The sequence below is a fragment of the Nyctereutes procyonoides genome, unplaced genomic scaffold (genome assembly GCF_905146905.1).
Source record: "Nyctereutes procyonoides isolate TBG_1078 unplaced genomic scaffold, NYPRO_anot_genome, whole genome shotgun sequence".
NCBI classification, from domain to species: Eukaryota; Metazoa; Chordata; class Mammalia; order Carnivora; family Canidae; genus Nyctereutes; species Nyctereutes procyonoides.
The window spans coordinates 49,995,242-50,016,420 of record NW_026575049.1 but is presented as its reverse complement, the minus strand read 5'-3'; the positions used below and the strand labels follow the sequence as shown (position 1 = coordinate 50,016,420).

General features: G+C 45.1%; 1 long non-coding RNA gene across 1 annotated transcript; it reads left to right on the top strand.

The window, feature by feature from the left end:
• The first annotated feature begins 9,791 nt into the window (after positions 1–9,791).
• Positions 9,792–13,996, top strand: LOC129511383 (uncharacterized). The gene is made up of 3 exons (XR_008664803.1): positions 9,792–9,948; positions 12,203–12,329; positions 13,842–13,996. It is a non-coding gene; the product is annotated as an uncharacterized LOC129511383 (long non-coding RNA).
• Positions 13,997–21,179: the final 7,183 nt, after the last annotated feature.

Genomic DNA, 21,179 nt, shown 5'->3' with positions numbered 1-21,179 from the left:
TCATTGTAATTATTTCATGCTGGCATTGTAGGCCTGTTTAGCAAATGTCCCTAGTGGGAGGAGCTTGTGATTTTTAGGGACACAGAGACATTCCTTGCATACCCCCCTTGACCTCCTATCTCCTACACAAAAATACCGTGGCCTTCTCATAGCTCACCTCAAGGATTTTTCAGAATGTACAAGGAACATCTCTGTACTTCAGTTTCCGTATCTCTAAAATGGAGATAAATCTACCCAAGAGAGGCCTTATATGAGGCCTTATATGAGGATAAGCTTTGGACTTGGGCAGACCCAAATCAGAATCCTAGGCCTGCTACTTCTCAGCCATGAACTTAAAATTTTGTTTCTCATATAAAACAACAACAATAACAAAACAAACTACAATAAAACCTACTGAGAGGATGAAAGGATTAACAAAATGAGAGAAAATGTAGAAAGCATCTAGTAAGTGCCTAACTCGGAGTCACCCATTCCTCAGTCTGGCTGGAGAGCCTGAGTCCCTTCATTGCCGTGGGGCAGGAAGAGCTGTAAAAGGACTCGATGACTCCTCAGGGGCAGGAGTCGAAAGATCTCTGTTTAGGTTTTTCCATTGAATGGGTAGATTGGGTGTCAATCTTATTTGTTGAGGAACTATGGAACAAGTTAGGATGTTCTACTATGTGGTGTTATAGTTACATTGTGATATCTGTGTGGGCATAAAGTCTTTTCTATACTCTCACTTCTTGAGGAAATTGAATTACTGAGGTTTGAATCATCTTAAGCCTTAGTAAGTGTGGCTAAATTGCTATCCAGAAGAGTGGTACTAATGAATATTTCATCTCTATTGTATATGAAGAACCCATTTCCTTTAGCTGGACCCATAGCATAACCCAAGTTTTCCTAAGCACAGAGCAATGAGACAGAGCTTTTAGTTTTTGGCTAGTCCTGCATTTGTTCATTTGCTGATTCATTCACTGAGTGTTCATTTTATCTTTGCCATATAACCTCTCTAATCTAGATTCTGGATTCCACTTCCTTCTAGAGAGGAGAAAAAGAAAAAAGCCTTTTTTGTCATATTCCAGACTTCTGAAGGTGTTATCATCTGAGCACATGGAAAGATTCTTACACAGCATCCTCAGTAAAAACAAGAGCTAAGTCACATTTCTACCTCAGAGGAAATCCATTTTGTCAAGGACCCAACCAAAGAACTAACATTTCAACTTGGGAATTAGTAGCAGAAACTATAAACATGATGTCTGAACTTATGGATATTAAAAACAAAACCCAGGACCTCTCCTTTTGGGAGAGGTGAGTTCCATATGGTGGTGAGTTCCATTTTGTGGTTTTTGTTTTGTTTTTTGGCCAAATATATCCCAGACTTGGAGCTAAGGAAGCTGGCAAACTAGAAATTCCAAAAGGAACACAAAAAAGCCCCAAGAAAAACCTGCTCTCTCTAGCCAGGGAATGAAGAAAAGGGCAATCTAACAAGACAGCAAACCTTCAGACAATAACTGCTCTATTCCAGACAAACACTGCGGGGAAAACTGTGGCCCTGCCAGCAAAGGCTGAGTGGGGAGCCTGGGCTTCCATCCTTGCCAGGCTGTAATGAAGAGTTGTCCTCCTTCCTGTATTTGAAGTGATGCCAGAGGAGACCAAGTAGGGAGCTGAGACTTTCATTCCTCCCACTCTGGGACAGTAAGAAGGACCCTCCCCTGCCCACAGGGTCAGTGCAGAACACATGGGGAAACTGGACCTGGAGTGCCATCTCCAACCAGCTGTCGTGAGACTCCCCACCCCCTTCCTGCTGAGGGAGGAGACCCGGTGAAGGGTCAGGACTTTCACAACCCATTGATAACACTACCACCTCTACCATAGTGTCAGTGGAGACCTCGTGGGGAATCCCAACTCCCAACTCCACCCAGCAGTAAGGAGGAGCTGCTGGCCTGGGGTATTGATGGAGGCTGAGTGGGGAGTAGACTTCTCGCTTCACTTGTCAGGAAGGATACAGCGCCTGCCTCTCCCCTGCCACAGTGGTGTCATGGAAAACCAGTTAAAAGAGATTTAAATAAAATCCAGGGGGATCCCTGGGTGGCTCAGCGGTTTAGCACCTGCCTTTGGCCCAGGGTGCGATCCTGGAGTCCTGGGGTCGAGTCCCATGTCAGCCTCTCAGCATGGAGCCTGCCCCTCCCTCTGCCTGTGACTCTGCCTCTCTCTCTCTCTCTCTCTATGTCTATCATAAATAAATTTAAAAATCTTAATAAATAAATAAATAAAATCAGTCTCATTATATCACACAAAAAAGTCCAGGTGTCAATCAAAAAAATCACTCATCATACCAACATAGCCAGGAAGACCTCAAACCGAAGGAGAAAAGATTTCAGCACTCAAAGAGGTGTTAGAATTATCTGAAGCTAGTTTATTTTTTTAACAATTTTATTTATTTGAGAGAATGTGCAAGAGAGCACAAGTGAGGAGAGGGAGAGGGACAAGCAGACTCTCCACTGAGCAGGGAACCCAATGTGGGGCTTGATCCCAGGACCCCAGGATCATGACCCGAGCTGAAGACAGATGTCTAATGGGAGTGAGCCACCCAGGTGCCCTGATGAGGGTTTTAAAGCAGCCATGATAAAAGTACTTAAACGAGGGGCCCCTGGGTGGCTAAGTTGGTTAAGCATCTGCCTTCAGCTCAGGTATGATCCCAGGGTCTTGGGATTGAGCCCCACATCTTGCTCAGCAGGGAGTCTGCTTGTCCCTCTCCCTCCCCCTGCTCATACTCATGCTCTTGCCCTTTCCCTCTCAAGTAAATAAATAAAAATTTAAGAACTTTAAAAAAAATACTTAAATGAACAATTAGGAACATGAAACCAATGAAAAAAAAACAAGTCTTAGCAAGGATATAGAAGATGTAAAGGGTAGCCAAATGGAATTGGGAACTAAAAAATATAATAACTAAAATAAAAAAGCTCAGCAGCAGGGCACCTGGGTCTTCCTTTGGCTCAGGGCATGATCCCAGGGTGCTGGGATCGAGTCCCGCATTAGGCTGCCTGCAGGGAGCCGGCTTCTCCCTCTGCCTATGTCTCTGCCTCTCTCTGTGTGTCTTTCATGAAGAAATAAATAAAATCTTAACAACAACAAAACCTCAACAGCAGAGTGGAGGGTATAGAAGAAAGAACCAGTGAACCAGAAGATAGAACAATCTATGTTACCCAATCTGACCAACACAGAGAGAAGAGACTAAAAAAAAAAAAAAAAAAAAAAATTGCATGGACTTCAGGGACCCATGGAATCATAACGAAAGACCTATGTTCTTCCTGTCATCAGAGCCCCAGAAGAAGAAGAAAGAGTAGATCTAAAGAAGTACTCAGAGAAATAATAGCTGAAAACTTTGTAGATTTGACAAAAGACATGAATCTAGAGGTGCATGAGCTGAGCTAACCCCAAAGAAACTTACCGAGACACATCATAATCAAACTTCTGAAAAATAAAGACAAAGAAAAAAAATCTCAAAAGCGGTGAGAGAGAGGGATGGCTGGGTGGCTCAGCGGTTTAGCACCTCCCTTCAGCCCAGTGCATGATCCTGGGGTCTCAGGATCGAGTCCCGCGTCGGGCTTCCTGCATGGAACCTGCTTCTCCCTCTGCCTGTCTCTGCCTCTCTCTCTGCATTTCTCATGAATAAATAAATACCTTAAAAAAAAAAAAAAACAGTGAGAGAGAACAGCTTACCTTCAAAGGAAAGTGACTTGAATGATGGCATATTGGCTAGAACCAATACATCAGAACAATACATCAGAACCCACAGGAGCCACAAAGAGAGGCACAATAATTTTGAAGTACCAAAAGGAAAGGACCCTCCATCCAGTATTCTAGATCTTGTGAAAATATCCTTTAAGAATGAAGGGAAAAATCAAGATAATTCTCAAAGGAAAACAAAGAGCATTGTCATTAGCAGACCTGCCTTGAAAGAATGGCTAAGGGAAGTTTTTTAAACAGAACACAATAAAAAATCAGGGGGGAAGAAAGATCATGGAAAACAAAAATATGGGTAAATACATTAGACTATACTCTCAAGTTTTGTCAATTATGTTTAATAGTCGAAGAAAAAATTACAACACAGTCTGATGTGTTTTGAAATGTATGTAGAGGAGATATTTAAGGCAATTATATTGCAGACGGAGGAGCATAGAATAATATAAAGAAAAGCAAGTTGTCTATATTTCACTTGAACTGGTAAACTGTGAAATGGTACAGCCACCCTGGAAAAAGGTTTGGCAGCTTCTTAAAGAAAGAAGCGTACAACTCCCATCTGACTCAGCAGTCGCATTCCTGGGCATTTCTGTTTGCACAAAACTCTGCCCACAGAGGTTCACAACAGCGGTATTTATAATAGCCAAAAATCAGAAACAACCCAGATATCCTTCGACAGGTGAATACGTAAACAAGCTGTGGTGGATCCATCCCACCACCCAGCAATCCAAAGGAATGAATTGATGATAATGAACAACACCTGGAACACTGCAGCGAGTTATGCTGGGTGAGGATTCCTGAAGTGACAAAAATCATAGGAATGGATTAGGGAGGGGGTGAGAGCAGGAGAGAAGTAGGCATGGCTAAAAAGAGCAACGGGAGACATCCTTGTGGTGAAATGATCTGTACCTTGACTAAACCAGCAGTGTTGATACCTGGTTAGGAGAGCATCTCAAACCCTGTTTTGGGAAGATGCTCCCATTGGGGGGAAACAGTCAAGAGTGCACAGGATCTCTCTTATTTTTCTTACAAGTGCACGTGAATTATCTACAATGATCTCAAGAGGAAAGCTTAAAGAAATAGTATGAAAAGACATGGTCTTCTGGACACCACAGTGGCCATTTTAAACTTGGGGACCCTGGGACGCATCAAGAACAAGCCTGTTGCTTAGTGTCTGAGCCCCGGGGCTGTGCTGGCAGTGCTCACAATTATACTCTTCTGTTGAGAGCTTTCAGAGAATTTGCTTAGCTCTGCCAGAGTTGAAAGGAAACACTACACATTTTCTGTCCATGAATTTCTAATTGCCTTCCCACTGGGTGGCTGGGGAAGGATGTGCAGGTCATGCCTGCCAAGGCTAAAAGGCCCTGTTGCCCAGAGAGGAGAAAGTGTGAAGAGGTCCTGTGTGGCCTGGTGGGGGTGTAGTAGAGGGGCTCGCCTTAGTGGAGGCTGGAGGACTAAAGCAGGCTGAGCGCCCCTGTCCCTGGTTGTGACTACAACCAAAGATAGTGGAGTGAAGGGAGGTGTGGCCATAGTTGTGAACCTGAGAGAAGAGATCCAGCAGGTGTCCATATTGAGGTGTAGGGGAAAATCCTTGAACTTCAAGGATGTTGGAGAATCAGAATGCAGGAAATAGGGAGGGCTTCTCCAAGGAGACAGGCTTTGGTGTTCATAGCTAATTTCTGTGGGCTCTGTGGGGCAAGAGATGGGAATAAGGTAACCATATCTGAAGGGACAAGAGTGCTAAGCCAGGTGTCCTTGGACTTGCTTGGAAGGGTTTTTGCCAGTGCCCATTCTGGTAGATTATGGATTAATGGGAACCCAGGACCTCATCCATAACAACCTCAACAAAACCAGCCTTGGGTTGTTGGAGCAAGTCTCTGAGTGGGAAGAAGATGGTGGAGATGGAGCAGAGCAAGGAGCAGAGGCAGATGGAGAAGTCATAGGGCCACAGTTAACCTGTGCCTCAAGGTAGAACCACCACCCTACAGTTTGGGCATACATATGCCTCCCTTTTGACTGTTCTCAAAATACTCCTTCCCCCCCAAGAACGAAATTAGCCTTCAAATTAGGTCAACACATCCTCTTACCCAAGGATCTGGGACCAAGGGACACAGCAGCTGGGAGGCATGGTGGTGGAGGCATGTGAGTGCTGTATGCCCTTGCTACTCAATGTGTGGTCCCTGGACCAGCAACAGCACCCGGGGAAAAGGGGTATGAAAGTCGCCCCGGACCAGCTGAGTCAGAACCTGCTCTTTAATAGAACCCCAGTGAATTGTGTGCCATTCAAATTGGAGAAGCACTGCTCTGGAGAGGGTCCCAGACACCTATTGCCACAAGGCCTGAGCTGTCCAGTTCCTACTGCTCTGAGAAGGGCGGCTTTACTCTTTTTGGGATTCCAGTGGCCTCCCATTGAATTGCCTTTTTAAAAGTCTGGCCAACTTGGTTTTTTTTTTTTTTTTAATTTTTATTTATTTATGATAGTCACAGAGAGAGAGAGAGAGGCAGAGACATAGGCAGAGGCAGAAGCAGGCCCCATGCACCGGGAGCCCGACGTGGGATTCGATCCCGGGTCTCCAGGATTGCGCCCTGGGCCAAAGGCAGGTGCTAAACTGCTGTGCCACCCAGGGATCCCCAACTTGGTTTTTATATCATTTATAACCAAGAGAATCTTACTAATGCATAGGAGCAAGCTGGGGGTACAGTGTGACTCAGTGGCAAGCTGACCCCTCCCAAAGGATCAACCGGTTTGCCTTGCCAGCTGAATTCTGTCGACATAGCGTCAGTCCTCTGTGTTTGTAGATGCTTTGAGTCTTGTTAAATGAAAATCCTCCTGAAATTAAAATGTTTTCAGTCATTTCTCTCTTAGTATCAAGTATTTTCTCAGGTTCTTTCCAAAGGGAGCATTTGCTGGGCTGAACATAGAAGTCGTAGAAAACTTCCCATGTTTACACTTTGGCAGAGTCTGGCTCTGTTTCCCCAGATAGGGTGAGTATCTGTGGGGTCCCCTTTAGTAAAATGTAAAGAAGACATCCATCCCCTGTCCCCTGAGAAGTCCTTTCTGGCTAGTCCAGCTCATGGTCACCTCTCCCTTCTCTACGCCTCCACAGCAGTGACCCTTGACATTTTGTGTGTCATGGACTCCTTTACAGAATAATGTTTTCATGTGCATAAAATAAAAAAAACAAAGCAATTTTTTTTAAAAAAAGCTTATATTTTAATCAACCAGGGCTCATCACAACAAGTGCCTAGTCCCCATTACCTGCTTCACCCATCCCCCTGCCCACTTCCCTTCTTGTAACCCTCACTTTGTTCTCTATAGTTAAGGGTCTGTTTCTTGGTTTCTCTTTTTTCCCTTTGCTGGTTTGTTTTGTTTCTTAAATTCCACATATGACTGACATCATACAGTACTTGTCTTTCTCTGACACATTTCCCTTCGCTTTATATTCTCTAGTTCCATCCACGTTGTTGCAAATGGCAAGGTTTCGTTCTTTTTTATGGCTGAATAATGTTCCGTTGTATCTATTTACCACACCTTTATCCATTCATCTCTTGACGGGCACTTGGGCTGCTTCTATATCTTGACTATTGTAAATAACGCAGCTATAAAGACAGGGGTGCACGTATCCCTCTGAATTAGTGGTTTTGTGTTCTCTGTGTTTATACCCAGTAATGGGATTGCTGGATCATAGACTAGTTCTATTTTTAGCTTTTTGAGGAACATCCATTCTGTTTTCCACAGTGGTTGCACCTGTTTGCATTCCTACCCACAGTGTAAGAGGACTCCTTTTTCTCCACATTGTCACCAACACCTTTTATTTCTTGTGTTGTTGGTTTTAGCCATTCTGACAGATGAGAGGTGATAGCTCATTGTAGTTTTGACAATTCCCTGTGATGAGTGAGTGATGTTGAACAAACATCCTTTCATGTGTCTGTGGGCCATCTGGATGTCTTCTTTGGAAAAATGTCTATTTATGTCCTCTGCCCATTTTTAAGAGGATTATTTGGGTTTTTTTGGGTGTTGAGTTTTATAAGTTCTTCATATATTTTGGGTACTAATCCTTTATCAGATGTTGTTTGCAAATATCTTCTCCCATTCCGGAAGCTGCCTTTTAGTTTTGTTGATGGCTTCCTTCACTGTGCAGCAGCTTTTCATTTTGAAGGAGTCCCAATAGGTTTTTTTTTTTTGGGGGGGTGGTGGGGGGGGAGTGCTTCACATATCCAGAAAACAGTTGTTATTGCCAATGTCAGAGAAATTACTGCCTGTGTTCTCTTCTAGAATTTTTATGGTTTCAAGTCTCATATTTAGGTCTTTAACCCATTTTGAATTTATTTTTGTGTATGGTGTAATAAAGTGATGCAGTTTCATTCTTTTGCATGTGGCTCTTTAGTTTTCCCAACACTATTTACTGAAGAGACTGTCTTTTTCCTACTGGATATTCTTTCCTGCCTTGTTAAAGATTAACTGACCATGTAACAGGGGGTTTATTTCTGGATTTTTTATTCTGTTCCATTGATCTGTGTGTCTGTGTTTGTGCCAGTACCATCCTGTCTTGATGGCTACAGCTTTGTAATATAACTTGAAGCCCAGAATTGTGATGCCTCCAGCTTTTCTTTTCTTTTTCAAGATTGCTTTGCCTGTTTGGGGTCTTTTGTGGTTCCATACAAATTTTAAGATTGTTTGTTCTAGTTTTGTGGAAAATGCTGTTGGTATTTTGTTAGGGATTGCAATAACATGTAGGTTGCTTTGCATAGTAGAGACATTTAAACAGTACTTGTTCTTCCAATCCATGAGCATAGAATGTCTTTCCATTTTTTGTGTAATCTTTAATTTCTTTCATCAGTGAAAAAACAAAGTGTTTTATAGAAGCCAGTTAATACAAATACCAAAATATTTTAAAAGGTGAATTATTTAGTCATTATATGCTTTTTATTTTATTTATTTTAAAGGTGTAGGTAGGTATCTTTCTTTTTCTTTAAAATATTTTATTTATTTATTCATGAGAGAGAGAGAGAGAGAGAGAGAGAGGCAGAGTGCAAAGCAGGCTCAATGCAGGGAGCTTGAGGTGGGATTCAATCCCGGGTCTCCAGGATCATGCCCTGAGCTGAAGGCAGGACTAAACCGCTGAGCCACCTGGACTGCCCTAACTATATGCTTTTTAATTAAGATCTAGCAGCAGGTCTAATAATCACCATAATTTCAAAGTACTGATGAATAAATCATTTGAGGTATCTGCAACAATTGTACTGTGATAGGAAAATATTTAACAATTTCTGTGAATAATGAAGTCACAGGTTCTGCTAATAACTGTCCCAGTTTGTTGTTTAATTCATAATTAAAGAAAACACTAAATTTCAGTTCAATGTTCATGAAAATAAAGCTGTAATTTTTTTCCCACTCAAGTTCATGGATCCTCTGAAGTGTATCTGGGAAGGGTAGGTGGACGTGAGGTTGAGAATCCTTGCCCTAGGGAGTATGTGGCCAGTGATATGCAATAAATTCATTATAAGCACTGAAGTAAGAAGTGTTTTTTGAAACACAACCCAAATAGATATATAGAGAGTGAGATTCCAATTCCCTGCCCTCCACCAGAGTCTGCGCCTCTTCCTCAGGATACTACTTGGGCTGTGTCCTGTGCTTAGTGGACCAGAGTCTGTCTTCGCTTGTTCCCTGGACTACCAGCCCCACTCCAGTGTATGGCAGGGGCTGGTCCCAGAAAGAACACTCGATCACCATTTGTTGACTCTGTCTGTGATGACTTTGAATGCCAATATTTGAAGATTCTGAGATTTTTATTATTCTGTTGAACCCCTTGGGTCTCTTCATAAAAATTTGTCATTTGTGCATGCACCACTAGATGGCAGCAGCGTTCCACAGACCATCCTTACCCTGCCCTTAGTATCTCATCCAGGGGCTGTTTATTTTTTAAGGACTCAGTTTGGTTTCAGTACTGGAAAATTCAAGCTCACTCCCCTTCCTGCCCCCCACCCCCCTCATGGATTTCCCAGACAGAATTATCACTGTATTTTGTTTGTTTGCTTGTTTGTTCCTCCAGTGGGAGGCCATGGAAGAGCATGGGTGGTTATATAGACCATCCAAGGTCATGTACAAAAATGAGCTGACTGGTCTACATGGGATTCGATTCCTCCAGGCATTTCCAGAGCACCCACTATGTGTCAGACCTAATGCTACACTTCACTTACATGGATACGCTGTTCCTGTCACAGGTGTGTGACCATATACTGCCAGTGGAGGGAAAGAGTAGCTGGGTCTTTGGAGGGATTGGAAAGGTTTAGGGCCGCAACAGAGAACCACTGCTGGTGTGAGCAGCAATGCGCCCACTGAGCTGTTCACTCCACCTGGAGCGTTTACATTATAACAGACCCTGTGACTGCAATGAAGCTAAAAATTTTTTTTAACGATTTATTTATTTATTTATGATAGACATAGAGAGAGAGAGAGAGGCAGAGACAAAGGAGGAGGGAGAAGCAGGCTCCATGCTGGGAGCCTGACGTAGGACTCGATCCCAGGACTCCAGGATCGCGCCCTGGGCCAAAGGCAGGCGCCAAACCGCTGAGCCACCCAGGGATCCCCGAAGCTAAAATTTATATGCGGATGAAACCGCAAGGCAGCACACAAACATGAAATCAGAAGTTGGGGTGCAATTGAAGAGTGATGATCTATAGGAAATGTTCTTTATACAAACTGCCCTGTCATACTGCCATTACATAATTTTAAAAATAAAAACACTAAGAAACATATAGTTAATGATGCCAGTAGACCTTAAGTTAGCCCTTACACTTACTGCCCATGCTCTCAGTAGACGAATCAGGTTTGGTGAGACATTAGAGCAGGTCATGTTTGGGTCGCTGAAATTGGAAGGAACACACAGAGCTTCCATGTGGAGTCGACCACTTTGCCTCAAGGTGGAACAACAGCCTTTTCATCTTCAAATTCAAGAGGCAGGCTGAGACACCAGAGGCCTCCGTGTATTCCAGAGCGACAGCGACAATCACATGGTCCCTTTGATTGGATGGTGCCGTCCCTCCCTTCCATAGGATCCTCCACATGGGCAGAAAGATGGGGTGGCCCCTCTTCAAATCTCCCTGTATCAAATGGCCCCCAGGAAACCCCCACAGAATACCCCACACCCACGAACAACAGTTAACACAAACACATGGGCGCACACGCTATCAACAGCAGCAAAACTGGTCAAAAGAAATAAGAACTTAAAAAGAATAAAAACCTGGGACCCCTGGGTGGCTCAGCGGTTTAGCGCCTGCCTTTGGCTCAGGGCATGATGCTGGCGTTCCCGGATCGAGTCCCATGTCGGGCTCCCTGCGTGGGGCCTGCTTCTCTCTCTGCCTGTGTCTCTGCCTCTCTCTCTCTCTCATGAAAAAATAAATAAAATCTTAAAAAAAAAAAAAGAATAAAACCCTGTAGACTGAACTACTTTGGGCAAAGGCATTATTAAGCTGGCCCCAAACAGTAGAAGTGATGCCCGGGAAGAAGAGGGGTGGTGGTAGCACGATGGACCCAGTAAACTTGGAAGCAGCCAAAGCAGTGTGTGCCTACACCTCGGTGAAGCCATCTAGGCTTTTTTGACTTCTGTCCTACTGTGCTTTCTTCTAATACAAATACCTTCTGGAAAATCCCCACCTGGTTGCAGCTAAGCACAGCAGCACGGGGATTTTCCCACACTGTCACTAGGAGGCAAGGCCGCTCTGAGGTTGCAGCCTTGTGGGGGCGGAGAGGCCTGGGAGTGGATGAGACATAATGGGGTTTGGAAAACAGGGGGGATTGTAGAACCCCAAGGGAGGGGTAGGCAGAGTTCTGTCAGTACCTTGCACCCTGGAGTTTACATCTTCACATCAATCCTAAAGTTTTGATTCCAGCAAGCCCTCCAGATGTTACCAAAGCTCAGGGACAGAGTGTGCCTGACACGGGGGCTCCATCTCAGGACTCTGAGATCATGACCTGAGTTGAAATCAGGAGTCGGATGCTTAACTGACAGAGTCACCCAGGCACCCCTCAGAGAATATTTTTTAGCATCTTCAAGGGGCCAGTATTTTTTTTTTTACAGTTTTATTGAGATATAATTGATATATAATACTGTGTAAAATGTAAGCATAATGACTTGAGATATGCACATATTGTAAAATGATTACAGCAATGTACAGTTAACATCTATCCCATCATATAATCACAAACTTTTTTTTCCTTATGATGAGAATTTTTAGGATCTGCTCTTTTAGCAAATTTCAAAAATGCCATATAGCACTGTTAACTATAGTCATCCTGCACATACATCCCCAATACTTAATTATCTTACACCTGGAAGTTTACACATTTGACTCCTTACACCCAATTCCCCACCCCTCCTCCTTTACTTAAAATACATATTATGATTATGTAATGAACAGAAATTACAGAGCTTATTTTTTACTGTGTTTAATAGATAATTCGTATTTATTTAAACAGGTGTCCAACACTCACAGCCTTCCAGTGATTCTTTGGTTTTGGCAGGAGTGAAACAAGGAAAAGTTAGCAGTTTGGAGGAAGCTAAATTAGACCTTCCTGAAGAAGACCTAACAGCCAGAGTAAATATGTATGTATAAGTATTTGAAATAATTAAAAATTATTTTGTTCTGAAAAATGGAATTATAAAATTGTGGAAGATATTTGATTGTAGTCCTAAGAACACCGACCCTTGAATGGTAAAGGTTGGAACTGCATGGGTCCACTTACATATAATTTTTTTCAGACAGTAATATACTGTAAATATATATATATTTTTCTTCCAAATAGTTTTCTTAAAAACATTTTCTTTTCTCTAGCTTACTTTAAAGGAGCCAGTATTGTGAATGGAGTCAGGTGGGAGTCTCAAACCTGGGGTTTCAGTCGCAGGCGGGATTCTTAGGAGTTCTGTGGCCTCTCAGAGCCTCAGCTTTACTGCCCCTCTGTAAAGCAGGAAGAGCCTGGTGCCTCTTTCCCAGGATTGGTGTGGAGATTCAACGTAACATGCTTGGTACAGAGCCTGGGGCATTTATTGATAACTGGTCAATAAATTGTGTGTAATGACATGCTGCTCAGCATGTATTCATTCAACCAAGCCTGATGGAACTCAGAGGACAAAAATACAGGTGACTGAGACCTGACCTTGTGTCAAAGAACAGACTATTGAATGAGCTGTTGTGAAGTGGAACGTGTATGTGAATGTACGTACACTGCATAGGTCATATTTCATTGATTCTAAAATGTACTTTTTTGAGGTGCCTGGGTGACTCACTCGGTTAAGCATCTGCCTTTGGCTCAGGTCATGGTCCTGGGCTCCTGGGATGGAGCCCCCTGTCAGGCTCTCTGCTCAGCAGGGAACCTTCTTCTCCCTCTCCCTCTGCCCCTCTCCCTGCTTGTGCTTGCTCTCTCTCTCTCTCTCTCAAATAAATAAAATATTTTTTTAAAAATATACTTTTTCATATTTTAAAGTAATTTGGCAACACTTTTTCTTTCTTGGGGGTAAATGAAATAATGGTGTGGCTTGCAATCAGTGGAATCTCAGATTTGGTGAAAACAGATCATCATAAAGACAGAGCTGTGAGCTCACCACCACGATCCAGCCCCTGCACAGACACCCAGGCCAAAATCCTAATCCAGGTCACAGGAGATGCTCTCATCTGTCTCCTCAGATACAGGGCTCCCACCGCCTTTGGGAGACAGGTGTGGAAGGAAGGTTTTGGGGTGACCTTCTTAGCAGCTGAGGGCTGGGCAGTCTCCAGACTCCAGGGCATACATCGGTCTGTGTTTAGAATGCAGGTTTTCAGGCCCTGCCCCCAAGGGTCTGGTTGGTGGGGGGGAGCTCCAGCTGACTCAGCCAGCCCTGGTCCCTACCCCGTGCCTGGGGATTCTCTGCTAATGGGCAGCATGTCCGTGGTGGCTTCAGGAAATGATCCTTACCTGAAACTGGGAAATCTGAGTGTGCTTCTGGATGCTATTGGTCAAGAGTGTCCTGAAGCTGGCTAACACTGGTTCTTGTGAAATTAGCCACCGGGGCCATATCTATACCACAGTCCTAAGCAAGCCTTACAAGTCAAGCCTTCTTTTTTTTTTTTTTTTCCTTCAGAGAGTCAGTTCACCAGCACACCAGTGTGACTTCTCCTTAGCTGGGTGACCTCAGGGTGACCTTGAAGAAGGCTATCACTGAAAGTCATTCTGAACCTCTGTCTTCCCATCTGAAAGGGGACAATGATAGTTCTCACCTCGCAGCATTGTAGTGGAATGAATGGGTCTTCACGAGAAAACTTCTAGCCCAGCGCTATGCTCGCTCTATCATTTAGAAGTTTATTCTTGGGATCCCTGGGTGGCGCAGCGGTTTGGCGCCTGCCTTTGGCCCAGGGCGCGATCCTGGAGACCCGGGATCGAATCCCACATCGGGCTCCCGGTGCATGGAGCCTGCTTCTCCCTCTGCCTGTGTCTCTGCCTCTCTGTCTCTCTCTGTGTGACTATCATGAATAAATAAATAAAATCTTTAAAAAAAACAAAACAAAACAAAACAAAAACAGAAGTTTATTCTTATGCTCCAGAAGTTCCCTAAAATGTTTTCTCTTTGGGAACTTGCCAGGAAGAGAATGAAATGAAATGAACGTTCTTCGTGATACAATTCAAGTCTCCATGTGGAAAATTAGCATTTAACAGTAAGGTTAATATTAAGTAACTTCATATAACCCTCTAATATAATCTCGCAAGGCAGACACTGCCATGCCCTTTTTTCAGATGGGGAAACCAAGACTCAGAGAAGCTAAATGGCTTGCTCCATGTCACGGGGCTTATAAGTGAAGCAGGAACCACAGCATTTGATACCCATTACCCACCTCCCCAACCCCATCACAGCAGAGGCTGTGTGAAGAGCTCTAGGTGGGTGGGTGGTATTGAAACAATCCAAACTCCCAAGTCCCACAAGTTTCCTGCCCAAATCTTAAAGTTTACTTGGAAAACTTAAAACTCTCTCAAGGGAATCACTTGGGAATGATGACCAAGCAATGTCACAGAGGGCGCCATCAGCAGATGGTTGAGTGAATTCACTTACACAAACACATGGAAGGCAATGCTCACCTCGGAACCTTCAGACTAGCAAAGCCACCCAGATGTTTCCCCTGTGTTTCTTGACTGCATTATGATTCCTCTACCATCCTTCCTGTGTGTGCAGGGGAAACGGAGCTCAGGGCTGAGGTGGCATTTCTCTCTCTTTCCCTTGGCTGCAGTGAGGCTCTCGGTTTTCTCCAAGACAAACACTAAATTCTTGAAAGCTGAGACCGTCCACCCTGGGTGTGAATGCGGATGGTGATTTAGTCTTTGGTTTCTCCAAGTATGAACTTTATTGCCCACGCTGCTTATTGACTTACGAGCTGATTAAAAAGAAGGAAAAAAAAAAAAAAAGACTTCTCCCAACTGAAGACATGCACCAGACTTTCCCAAAGTTTAAAGAAAGTTGAAATTCAGCAGCAGTTTGGCTGCAGTTGAGAGAACAGGGTTTGAGCCAAATTCAGTGTTCGAATTAAGAAGGTGTTAAAAGGTCCAGCCTTGCAGCTCCAAGGAGTATAATGTTTTCCCTTAAAAAAAGGGAAAAGTTAGCTTCCAAAGTTCATTCCCTCAAGCTTGGGTTTTGCTGAAAAGATAGAAGCAATTATTCACATAATTCAGGGATCCAGAGGGAGCAGGGGAGACCTGGCCGAGGCAGGTTTCTGGAGATGGTGCAGCATGATGGTCACTATCAACCATCCTGATCATGTCTCCCATGGGCCACCTGGGCATGCAAGCCCTCTAGGTCTCCGAGCTTCCAGCTGTCAGTGCGGGGGCAGAGGGGTGTTTCATGTGGAGAGCTGGGACTGACTCTTGCACAGATGTGCCTAGCCAGCACAGGGTTTTTGACTCCCCTCCCCTCTCCTCCCCTTCCTCTCCGTTCCCTTCCCATTCGCTTCCCACAGTGTGCATGCCTTCAGGAGGACTGTGCCTCTGCAATTCATCATTTCATTCCTACCATTTCCTGATCTTATACCCATTTCACACACCCACAGAATAGGAGCCTGTTACTGAGTCTTTCAGCTCTAAAGATTCTATGACTAAGATATTTGTGATTCATCCACATTTTGAAATACTAAAATCATCTGGCTGAAAAATATTCATAGATACGGAGGGGTATTCACAATGTAATGCTATGTATAATAATAATAATGCTGATACCTGAAAGTCATGTGCTTAAATGGGAACAGTGGATATCTCTGGGCTTTGAGATGGTGGATGACTTGTGTTTTTCAATCTTTCTGCATCAAGTGACATCATAATTTCTATCTGACACTCTGGTGAACTGTAAGCTCTCTGAGTGCAGGGTCTGTGTCTAATGTGTTTGTTGATGTATCTTCAGTACCAAGAACCATGTCAGGTATGTATGCAGAAGGCTCTGGACAAATATTTGTTGAATCAATTAATGCATGCTTTTCTGGGTTGTATGAGTTGTTGTCCAAGGAGCGTGTATTACTTAAAAAAATAGATTTTATATTTATTTATTTAGAGAGAGAGAGCATGAGTGGGAGGAGGGGCAGAGGGAGAGAGAGAATGTTAAGCAGGGCTCGAACTCATGATCCTGAGATCACAACCTGAGTCGATATCGAGAGTTGGATGCTTGACTGACTAAGCCCCAAGTGTATATTACTTTTGTCATTATTGAAGGGCAGGGAAAGCAATAAATATTAACGTAAAAAATAAGTTGTCCTATGATGAAAATTCATATCCTTAAAACAAATAACATCAACAACTCACAGAAATTTGAATATCGAGTCAGCAGCCAAATGTTGAACAGGGCTTATGCTGTTGTGTTATTTTAGGAGACGTTGTCAATTCCAGGGACCCCTAGCCATGGGGAGTCTCTCGGAGCATGGAATCTTCCCTGAGAGTCAGTGTTGAATACTAGGCATACCTGAGGACCCTGAGCCACCTGGCAGAGGGGAGGATAGATGTTTAAATTGGATGAGAGTTTGGGGTTTTAATATTCAATTGAGCTAGACTTTTTTTTAAAAAAATATTTTATTTATTTATTCATGAGAGACACAGAGAGAGGCAGATTTAGGCAGAGGGAGAGAAGCAGGCTTCTCACAGGGATCCTGATGTGGGACTCAGTCCCCTCACCCCAGGATCATGCCCTGAGCCAAAGGCAAACGCTCAACCACTGAGCCACCCAGGCATCCCTGAACTAGACTTTTTATTACGGAATATGGGATTATTTATTAATACTCAAGAATAAATAGAAAGCTATGGAATCTGCGTGATTTTGTTGAAAGAACCTGAGTGGCTAGAGGCTCTTCTGAGCCTCTGCTCACACCCACCTGAGGTAGCTCGTCAAATGCATGGATTCCACCCGTTAAGTACTGTTGGGTCCTTGGGGAGCCTTGTTGACTCATGTGTCCCTGCCCAGCGCAGCCCTGGTGCTCGTTCTGTGCCTAAGGTGCTCGGCAAATGTTTGTAAGGAGAATGAAAGGGGATCTTTGGGCAGCTGGGGTGCGGTGGAAGGCAGAGGAGAAAGAAAGCAGGGCCAAGAGGATGTGTGTGTGTGTGACAACAGCACGGAAGGGCAGTGGTTGTGTGCACTGGTGGGAGCCCCAAAATGGGTCCAGCCCCAAGGTACCCTATCCTGCTCTGGGGCTTCCTCTCAGGATATCTATTGCCCATGGGGGTGGAGGGTCAGCAATATGGCTTCCTGTAAAAGAGCCTGGGCGGAAACCGTGTTCTATTTCTGATTCCTCCCACCAGCTCGCACTAGCTGAAAGCTTGCGGGTTGGATTCATTGATTGGCGAGGCAGGGCAAGGTCTGTTTGGCTCTCGACCTTGGCTGCATATCAGAGTCGCCTAGAAGGCTTTTGAACTCCCAGTGCCCAGGCTCCACCCCGACCAATTACATCAGAATCTCTGGGGGTGCCCTGGGCAGCAGGACCTTATAAAGCCCCCTTCCCTTCCTCACCAGAACCCAAGGCTGGGAGCCAGAGACGCACCTGAGCTCTGGCCCTTCCGGCTACGTGCCCGGCCTTATACTGGCTGACCCCTCAGGCCTCCCCCAGAACACTGTTCTGGGGCTTAATGAGCAGGTGAGAGACTCGGGGTCATCCCCCCCCACCCCCCGCCTCTGAGAGGCTCCTCTGCCTGTGGCTCTGACTGTCACCATGGTCACCAGCAGCTCAGCTGAGATTTACGAGGCAAAAATTTCTTTCTTCATAAAAATGTCCTATGTCCCTGTCATGAAGGGTAATTGAGGCTTTTAGCTTCTGTGGCACAGTCATCTCCCATCTCCTCGTGTGCCTGGTGGCCTCGCCCACGGGGAATTAAGTCATCGTCTCCGGCAGTGAGTAACGGAGGCTGTGAAGTGGACCCCCAGGCCCAGTGAGTCAGCGGGGACCCGGGTCCCCGGAGAACTCCTCCCCCGGCCCTGGCGTCCCCCCGACTGTGCCCAGCCCAGCGGCCGGCATCGAGCGAGAAGTTTGGAAAGGCTTCTGCTTCCTCGTCTGTGAAAGGAGGCGACTGCATTGACTTCTTGGGGTCACGGATATGAAAACGTGGAGCCCGCTGGGCGGTGGTTCCTCTGAGCCACCTTCTGCTTTACTGTCCCGTCCCCGCCAGGCCCCAAACACTCGCACAAACACAATTTTATCTGCAGCAGGAGCCAAATAGATCCCGGGCACTGAATTCCGGGCAGTGTGAGTTGGGGCCGGGCCGATACTCTTGCGTTATAGGCCCATCCCCGGTACCTGCCAGCAGCCCTGTTCGCTCTGAGCACACAGTCCAGACCAGGGCTGCGGCCTCCTTCACGTCCAGGAGGCCGCCAGCGCTCGCAGGTACTCTGCACTCAGTGAATTTGGATTCTGGATTTCTCGGTCCTTGTCCAGGGTGTGGGGGACCGTAGAGGCCTCTGTCTCCAATGCCCCTCGTGCAATTCCACTTTCTGTGCCCCTGGCCCAGCTCTGCTTGATCAAGCAGGGCAACCGAGATAGGGTTCAGGCTTAACCTCATCAGGTGTTGAGGACATTCTGCGTGTACTTTTCATATATTTGTTTGGTGAAATCTTATATGGATGAAGTATTGCTTTATTTTTGTTCTAATTTACATTTGTTCCAGTTCTGACCTCCCCCACCATGATATTTATTTTGTTTTCTTTCTAATCTCAACCCAGAGGCATGCATAATTTTGACTAGCATGTGACGAGCTTTACAGTTCACAAAGCCCCCTGGCATATAAGAGCTAATGCAGTCCTCCCAACCAGAGGATGAGGTCTGCTTCTTGTTCCCACCTTAGGGATTTAGAAAGTGGGGCTAAAGATGTTAAATGACCTGCCTGAGAGGCAAGTGGACTGGAATATGGATTTAACGTCCCAGCCTATGCTATTCTGGCCATCAAATTCCTCCTGACTTTTAAGAAAATATTTATTTATTTATTTAATTTATTTATTTATTTGGGGGGTGGGCAGAAAGGGATGGAGAGAGAATCCCTGAGTAGGCTCTCCACTGAGTGCAGAGCCTGACATGGGGCTCCATCCTAGCACCCTTACATCATGAGCTGAGCCAAAAATCAAGAGTCCGCCACTTAACTGACTGAACCACCCAGGCGCCCCCCTCCTGACTGCTAGTATGGCTCTGCAAACACACATCTTAAGTTCTTACTTAATACTACTTCAAGAAAATGGTTACCTTTTTTTACAGTGTCATTCTGGTTATCATTTGAATAGCTGCACAATATAACATTTTACCATTAATTTACTCATCAGCCTCGGGTCATTGCTCACTTAGGCCATTCTGCTTCTGTTAGAAGCAATGCTGCTGCAAACTTTTGGAGAGCAATTTTCTTCCTCTGAATTATTTCCTTAGGGTGAATTCTCAAAAATGGGATTAAGGACTAGATGAGTTTGAACATCCTTATGATCTTGATTCACTTTGGTATTATGGACCTCCAAAGGAACCAGACATATTTACTCACTATCCATCATTGTATGCATTCATTGCTTTGTTTAGCCATCCATCCATCCATCCACCCATCCATCCCTGTCCGTCCATCCATCTATCCCTTCCTCCATCCATCCCTTCCTCTGTCCATTCACCCATCCCTGTCCATCCATCCATCTATCCAGTGTTTCTTCTATAAGCCTTACATATATTGCACGAGTCCCAGAAAGAGCATGTTCTGCTATATGTGTGTGGATGTGGGTCTAGTGGGGGGTGGTGTCCTTGTTTCTATCCTTTTCTTAGACTGGCTCCTGCTACTGCTTTCCTAGCTCCCCCTGAATAACATGTTCCCAGGCTCTGTCCCCCACTTGCTGCCCTCAACTGACTCCCTCGTTGGCAGTCTTGGCTCCCCCCACTTCCCTTTGCTTATTTTGGAAGGCCTGGCCATTTAGCTGCAGCCGCTGGAGTCATTTGGGTCCAGCTGTTTCCCTAGGGCCTGGCTGGTTGAGGGTCTGTGCCAGAGACAGCTGGCCTGAGTGGGGGGAGGTCAGGTCTCTAGAGGAGGGAAAGGGGAGCAGTAGCTCCGGGATGTCCTCAAAGGCCAGTGTCCTCTTGTGGGAGACTTGACTGTGGGTGAGTGTGGCCCCAGTCTCCCCTTGGAAGGTCACAGGATGCTTCTGAGATGCTGTGCTCCCTCCCACCAACAGCCTGTGGCCCACCAACCTCAGGTTGTCACAGCATGCAAGCATGTGAGCTTTCTGTGTGTGTGTGTGTGTGTGTGTGTGTGCGCGCGCGCACGTGTGCGTGCATGTGTATTTGGGGACATTGGAAGGGACTCTTCTTCAAGAGAATCTTGACAATGAATTTTTTTAAAGACTTATTTACTCATGACAGACACACAGAGAGAGGCAGAGACATAGGCAGAGGGAGAAGTAGGCTCCCTCTGGGCAGCCCTATGCGGGACTCCATCGCAGGACCCCAGGATCACACCCTGAGCCAAAGGCAGACGTTCAACTATTGAGCCATCCAGGAGCCCCGACAATGAAATTTTTTAATTAAAAAACCCTTCTGTTTCTTTATTAAATGAATAAAATATTTCTGTAGTAGAAAGTACAGATAAACAATTAAAAAAATCATCCCTGATTCCACTGTCTTGCAATGCTCATGCTAACACAGGGTGGAGGAGGAAGAGGTTAGTGTGGCTGAAGCATGGGGACTTGACCAGGGCAAGGATGGGATGGGGCTAGAAGGTATGAGTCAAGGCCACATTGTTCTGTGTCTCCAGGAGCCATGAGGAGGCAAATCATGAGCCTTGTCCTGAGACCTAGAATCAGAGCCTGACTCTGGCCACTTGCTGGCTATGTATGATCTTCGGCAAGTCACCCAACTTCTCTGAGCTTTCACTTGCTCATCTGTCAAATGGGAACAGTAGTATCTAGTTTGTGGGATTAAATGAGAATGATCATGTCTCTTGCCTGGCA